Source organism: Lacerta agilis, chromosome 4 (genome assembly GCF_009819535.1).
Source record: "Lacerta agilis isolate rLacAgi1 chromosome 4, rLacAgi1.pri, whole genome shotgun sequence".
In the NCBI taxonomy this organism is placed as follows: Eukaryota; Metazoa; Chordata; class Lepidosauria; order Squamata; family Lacertidae; genus Lacerta; species Lacerta agilis.
Window position 1 is genome coordinate 69,528,150 of NC_046315.1, and position 7,224 is coordinate 69,535,373.

The window sequence follows — 7,224 nt, forward strand, 5'->3', positions numbered from 1 at the left end:
ACAAATCTGACACCCCATTAAAAGGCAAATGATTTTTTCTCCACTCAAGCAAAAGAAACTTTTAAAACACAGAATGCTATTGATAAATAATGGGGCTTTTTATTATTATTATTTTTTAAAGGGAAAGGCTGACATGAAAGCTTAAGCTATAAACTGTATCAGAGGTAGGATTTTGACTTGTTTGGTTTATTTGTCAAGGACATGAGATGGGATATCATTTTTATTAGCTGCACAAAATATATTTTATTGAATGTCACATTGTAATTTGATTTTAAAAGGGAGACGGAAAAATTACATTTTCTTAGGTACATAATACTGCAAAAACATGATATCCTCAGCAACCACTAACCACAACAAGAAATCATAAGAGCTCACCCATTCTAAGGCTGTTTCACAGGGATCATATTCATTGTTTCCCTACTTTTATTTTCTCATATATATATATATATATGTATATTTCCATTAATTTGAGGTTTAGATCAGACTAGAAGGGAGGGGGGAGGGAATAAAAAGGGGAACTATTTTAAAACAGCTTTTTCTCTTTAAACAGTTTTCTAGGGAAGTGAGTTTGATCATTTGAACCATTATGTTCCACTGTGGTGGACCATTGATTCATATTTGCATTCCAAGGGTATTTGATCGTCTATTGTTTTCAGTCATAATAGCAGGACGCATTGCCTGTCTGTAGATCATCACATCACATTGCCCCTTCTGCATTAAAGGACTGCTGAGTTCTGATATACTCCCTGCCAAGCCCATGATATTTGGGGGGTTCAATTTTGTCTTTCTAGGTCTATTTACTCTAAATAAAGCCCCTGTTCTGAGAAGCGTAGTTAGGCTGTGGATGCATGGATCTATACACGCACACCACAAATTTTAAAAACTGCCTATTCAAAAGCCAACCATAGTATACCTTCCAAAAGTTCTCCAATGAAAATAGGGATGTTCTATTCATTATTATTATTATTATTATTATTATTATTATTATTATTATTATTATTATTATTATTATACCCCACCCATCTTTCTGGGTTGCCCCAGCCACTCTAGGCGGCTTCCAACATATATAAAAACATAATAAAACATTAAACATTAAAAAGCTTCAGATGTCTTCTAAAGATTGTATAATTACTTATCTCTTTGGCTTAGGGGTCGCATAACTCCATACCCTTCAGCACTTCTCTGATGAAAATAGGAACATCCCACTATACCCTCCAACATTTCTCTGATAAAAATAAAGGTGTCTTAAGGAAAAGCGGGACATTCTGGGATCAAATCAGAAACTGGGTTGGCTTCTGTAAATGCAAGACTGTCCCTGGAAAATATGGACTCTAGGAAGGTGTGCCATAGCAAGCTCATGCGAAGGCACCACAAGAAAGAACACCAGCATACTGAACATTGCACTCATCCCACATGTCCAATATTACTGGGCCCAGACAACACTTTACATGGAGAATGATGGATGTGTACAGATGGCCAATGGCCAAGCGGTAACTTGCTTCTACATGACTGTAACTGTCAGGTTAGTCTGCCACCTATAGCATCTTGCTATGCAGTTTATACTTCAGGTGTAGATGTGTGAGCAAATGGTTGTCAGCATTCATCCCTTTTTATCAGAAGAGGTCCAGCCCTTAATGGAGGAATGCGGAATCTGCAGCACTCCTCATGCCTCCAACTCCCATCAGTCCCAGCCAGTCTGGCCAGTGCTCAAGGAAGATGGAAGCTGTAGTCCAACCTCCAGAGGCCCACAGGTTCCCCATCCCTTATTTAATAGTTCAGGTGGCAGCCCATATTCAATTGCTTGGGTTTCTGTGGCTTGTCACAAGTATGACTACAGAAATTACCATGCATGGAAGCAGGGCAGGATTTAGATGAAGAGAGGCCCTAGGTTATCCCCCACCCTCACAACTAGAAGAAAATGGAAGAGTCTTTTAAACAAAATTGAGTGAAGCCAAGGATGATGATTCTACAATTCACAATTTCTCCTCTAAAGGACATAATATATTATTGTTAAATACTATGGTGATTTTAACACTGAAAAACTTTTCAATAACTGAACCTTTTGTGGAATAAGCATTATTTTCTAGGAAAATGAAGTTGTAATGTTATTCTTTAAAAGTGGCGAAGGCCTGGCCAGGGTGAAGGCCTCTTATATACCTGCTGGGATTGACAAGGCATCTGACCCTCACCTGAATCTCATAACTCTCCTGACTGGTGATTTGGTCTGCAGTCACAGTGTGGAAATAAATGATGAGATTGCCCACCTGATACCAGGCACTCTACTATTCAAATTAGGCCCCAATGTTTTTGTTACAATCCCCTTCTCAATTAAGGAATCAATTTTAATCTAGAATTTAAAATCTCAAGCTTTCTTATTTGTTAATTCGAGCAAGTAAACTACTGCTCTCACTTCATTACAAACAGTATTTCTACCTGCAACACACTTCAGCAAACCTGCTCCTCTTCCTTTCACAGATATTTTGTTGCCATTTCCAACTGTAGCTGCCTCTGATTAGTTATCATTTAACTCTTTGAGGAAATAATTAGCATCACACATCATGTGCATGGAAGTTGCTGAACCAATTAACCAACTAGAAGGATTACTGTTAATAGCACCAGTTTTCCTATAACTTGATATTGCTGGATAGTTCTGATGAACTGCAAAAGCATTTTTAGTTTGCTTTCTGTTACCACCCTGGAACTTTTCTTTATTAGTGCCACTTTGTTTTGTATGATTCCTTGCAAATGAAGGAAAACAACTTTTCTGACTGTATATGTTGATAATATAATTTTGGTTACTGAGAACAAACAAGATTGGGCAAAAACAAGATTGGGCACAGGCCTGGCCAGAACATAGTCATCCTGACTGTGGCAAAGGTGACCTGTGTGCATGCGTGCGTGCTTGCTTGCTTGATTAACAGCTGCTGGGAACTTCAAGGTCCCTGCTCTCCCTTCTTATGGTCTTTGTACTGGACCTAGAGACTCCAATAGAGAGCATTCCATGTCCAGAAGGAGGGCAAGTGGGCAGTCTATCAAATGACAGGGCAAGAGCTACACAGAGCAGGGTCTTGTCACTGGTGGTGCCCATTGTATGTCTCGCTCTTCCTAGACCTGTTCTCTTTTGGCCTGTATTTTGGAGCTTTATAATTTAGGAAGACTTTAGAAGAACTGGTTGACAAGTCTTATCAGTCACTGGTGTATGAGCGGATTTTATTTGCTGCTATTCTGGGCTTCTGGTGCACCATGGTTTACACCAGTGTAATAGAGTAGGCCAGGATGCCAGAAGGGATACAATTTATGAGATTTCTCCATTATCTGCACAGCAGGGGGTGTTCAATCAACAGTGCAAAGGCTGAGCTGAAGTGTTCCCTGCTGGTTACCTGATTTCAGCAATAGGGGTCGCTGTTTGGTAGTACCCAGTTGGTTAGCTGTCAGATTCTAGAGCTCCCTATTGGTGGCTCTTAGGTAATTCACAAAATACAGAGTCCATTCATAAAACACAGTGTTCATTCATAAAGCAGTAACATAAATCTCCATCGCTACATATTGGGTGTATATTTCAGTGGTTGAATGTACAGGTTTATGGCCATGCTGTAGTGTAGTGCTTATGTGGCTGTGAATAAAAGGTGGCTGGGCTCATTGTCTCAGGGTTTGTGGGGGGGGGGGTGACAAAACTGATTTCCAATAAGTGCCCCCCTTTATTTCCATAACAAGTCCTTGAGTCTGTATTCTGAATAGTGACACCAGAGACCTAGAAGGAGCAGGGCTTGTCAGTCCAACCCCTGCACAGTCTCATCAGGGCTGACCTTAAGGCAATTGGAGCAATTGGGCCAAATTGGGCCCTGTGGGCCACTCCTAAGGGGGGCCCCACACCAGGGCAATCTAGATTGATTTTATTTATATCTATAAGATTTTGCAGACTTTGTCTGTGAACTGGGGCCCTACCAAAAAAAACAAATTCAAGTTGCGCCCCAGTGGCTAGCCCTGAGTCTCATAGTTGCTGGGCCTGAGTTGCCCTGCCCTCGCATGAAGTCTTGGGTTTGCAATTTTGGGAGAGGGGAGACTGCCCTCTGGGGAGTGGGCTGGCTGGCGAGGCCCCCTAGGCTTCAGCCTACTTAGCCTATACATAAATCTGGCACTGCATGGAAGACTTCAGCTACTTTACTTTTTTAAAAAAAAAGCAATGATAGCTTTCAAAAACAAAGAAATGATAAAGAAAAACAATCAGTTTTTCCACTTACAAGGCAACCATAAGTGTATCATGTTTGCTTAATGAAGGCAGGAGCCTCCTTATAATTCATAGCAATAATTAGAATCAAATCCAAGCATTCTGATATTGAGAGTTGGTTCATTATATATAATGCAGCAAGACCAAAGTTCCCTCAAGGAGTAAAAATGAACCACTGATCTTTTATAAGTTCTTAATTTTACAAGATGCATTAAATCCCACACTTGGCTGGCGCAGTTTGAAATTTCTAATACCTAGCATAAAAGTCATCCTTGCAGTAACTAGTAAATTTAAAATGAACTCTTGAGAGCTTACTGGATGTTTTTAGAAATTTTAAAAGACCAACTCTTTATTGCTTATTGGATAACCCCCACTAACATTCTTCAAAAATTATGAGCTTCTCCTATGCTAGACTGTCATATATGATCAAAATTACCCTTATTCTGCTAAAAAATCCTATATCCAAATTATATGTAGTCAAAATTATCCAGAGCACAAGATGCCATTGTGTGACAATTTTAGTTGTTCTTAGGTTTAAGCTTATTGCAAATCAATATCCTAAATAAAAGAAAATAAAAGAATACTTCCTTCAGTATCATTTACTATAAATCCTTTCTCCACTTTCTCATATATGTTTGGGACTTACACATTTTGTTCCACATAAAATATAATAATAATAATTTCTATAAAACCCAAGCACATAACTGGTTTTTTAAATATCTATTGCCACTCTAAAGATCCAAACAAAATAAAAAATTCCTTCCAGCAGCACCTTAGAGAACAACAAGGTTTGTTATTGGTATGAGCTTTCATGTGCATGCACACTTCTTCAGATAAAGATGTTAGATTTCTTTACAATGCATACAGAAAAGTTAAACATGAAAGTCCAGATAAAATGTCATACAATGTCCTGCTTAGCAACAACTTAAGATGTCAGTACATTGGAATGTCAGCGGTTTGAATCCCCGTGACGGGGTGAGCTCCCATTGCTGTGTCCCAGCTCCTGCCAACCTAGCAGTTCAAAAGCATATCAGTGCAAGTAGATAAATAGGTACCGCTGCGGCAGGAAGCTAAATTGGTGTTTCCATGCACTCTGACTTCCATCACGGTGTCCTGTTGCACCAGAAGCGGTTTAGTCATGCTGGCCACATGACCCAGAAAACTGTCTGTGGACAAACGCTGGCTCCCTTGGCCTGAAAGCGAGATGAGTGCTGCACCCCATAGTCAAGTTTGACTGGAGTTAACCGTCCAGGTGTCCTTTGCTTTACTTTAATACATATATTTTTATACCAAAATATCTTACTCCCCAATAAATGAAAATATTGAACTGTTGATCCAGATCCTAGATTAAATACTTCATCATGGAATAAAGAAAAGGTATACCAGTTGCTAACTTGTGGTTCTTTGCAGCACATCAAGAAAGTATACTGCTTCAGTGGAATCATAACATGTACACAGTGGTGTAGAAAGGGCAGGGTGTAGGGGGTGCTCCGCCCAGGGTTCCAGGGGAGGGGGAGACACTTGGTGGCACCTCCCGCCACTCCCCGCCGCCCGGCACCCCGTCCGTGCTACTCCACGGACAGCTGGGGCAGCCCCATGAGCCCCCAGTTGCCGCGGGAGCAGCAGCGCTGGCCGGGATGCACTGCGCATGCCCTGAAATTCCGGGCATGCACATTGCATCCGAGTCAGTGCCACTGCTCACACGGCAACCGGGTGGGCCGCTGAGTGAGCAGCAGCTCGTGGGGCTGCCCCGTCCATAAAGCAGCACAGATAGGGCAGCCCACAAGCCGCCGCCCGCCCAGTGACCCACCTGATCATCACGGGAGCAGCAGCGCTGGGCCGATGGACTGTGCATGTGCAGCATTTCCGCACATGCGCAGCCCGTCCCGATGTGTGTCTCGATGTAACGATGCCCCGCCCCCAGGGGGTGCCTCCGTGCGCCGCCCCGGGTGGAGCAGAGGCTCCCTCTGCCACTGCATGTACAATGCCCAGAGATCCTTGGAGGAAAGGTAGGATGTAAATAAGGAATTAGCTACCTTTCTCCCAATTAACTTGTGCTACCTTCTAACTAGAGACACGGGTGGCGCTGTGGTCTAAACCACAATTCCTAGGGCTTTTCCGTGCACTGCTCTGGTTTGCCAGAAGCGGCTTAGTCATGCTGGCCACATGACCCGGAAGCTGTCTGCAGACAAAGCCGGCTCCCTCAGCCTATAGAGCGAGATGAGCGCCGCAACCCCAGAGTCATCCATGACTGGAGCTAACAGTCAGGGGTCCCTTTACCTTTACCCTTTACCTTCTGACTTACTTCGGTTTGTTTGTTTGTTTGTTTGTTTGTTTGTTTGTTTAGACCATATGAAACTCAAAAGATTTTTTTGCCACTTTCCTAAAATCTGGTATCAGAATTGGTATTTTGCATATAAGAAACTCAGTTTTGGTAACATGGGCATTCTCATTCCACAATGGACTCACTCCAGGAATACTCGCACTCAAAAATCTAAATTATTGTGCTTTGAGCCTTGACTGCTAATCGTATTTTACCCTTTCTGAGCTCCTGGATAGCTTAGTTTGAGACAAGGCAAAAGCAGTGTAGAGCCACCAAGAACAAGTCTCATTGGGAGATAGACCAGTGATCCAAACAGCCCTGGATTAAAAAAAAAAAAAAGTGTGTAAATGTCAGGGAGTATCACCTGATCCACTGTGGCCTATCGATGCAGAGGGATTTTCTTGGTTGGTGCTGGTAGTCTTGCAGTTCCCTCCTTTAGCCAGCGAGTGACGCATAATCTGAATATCTCTCTCTCTCTCTCTCTCTCTCTCTCTCCCTCTGCCTGACACATCCCTCACATCTCTAGCTCAGCCTCCAGTTCTGACACTTCCTTCCATGGGCAAAACGCTTCAAAAGGTTGCACATCGTAAGAATCGCTAGAAGTGCAGCGCTGCAGAGCAAAGATCTCCCCCTTCATTATAACTAAAAGGCATGCCAACTATCTTTCGGGGAG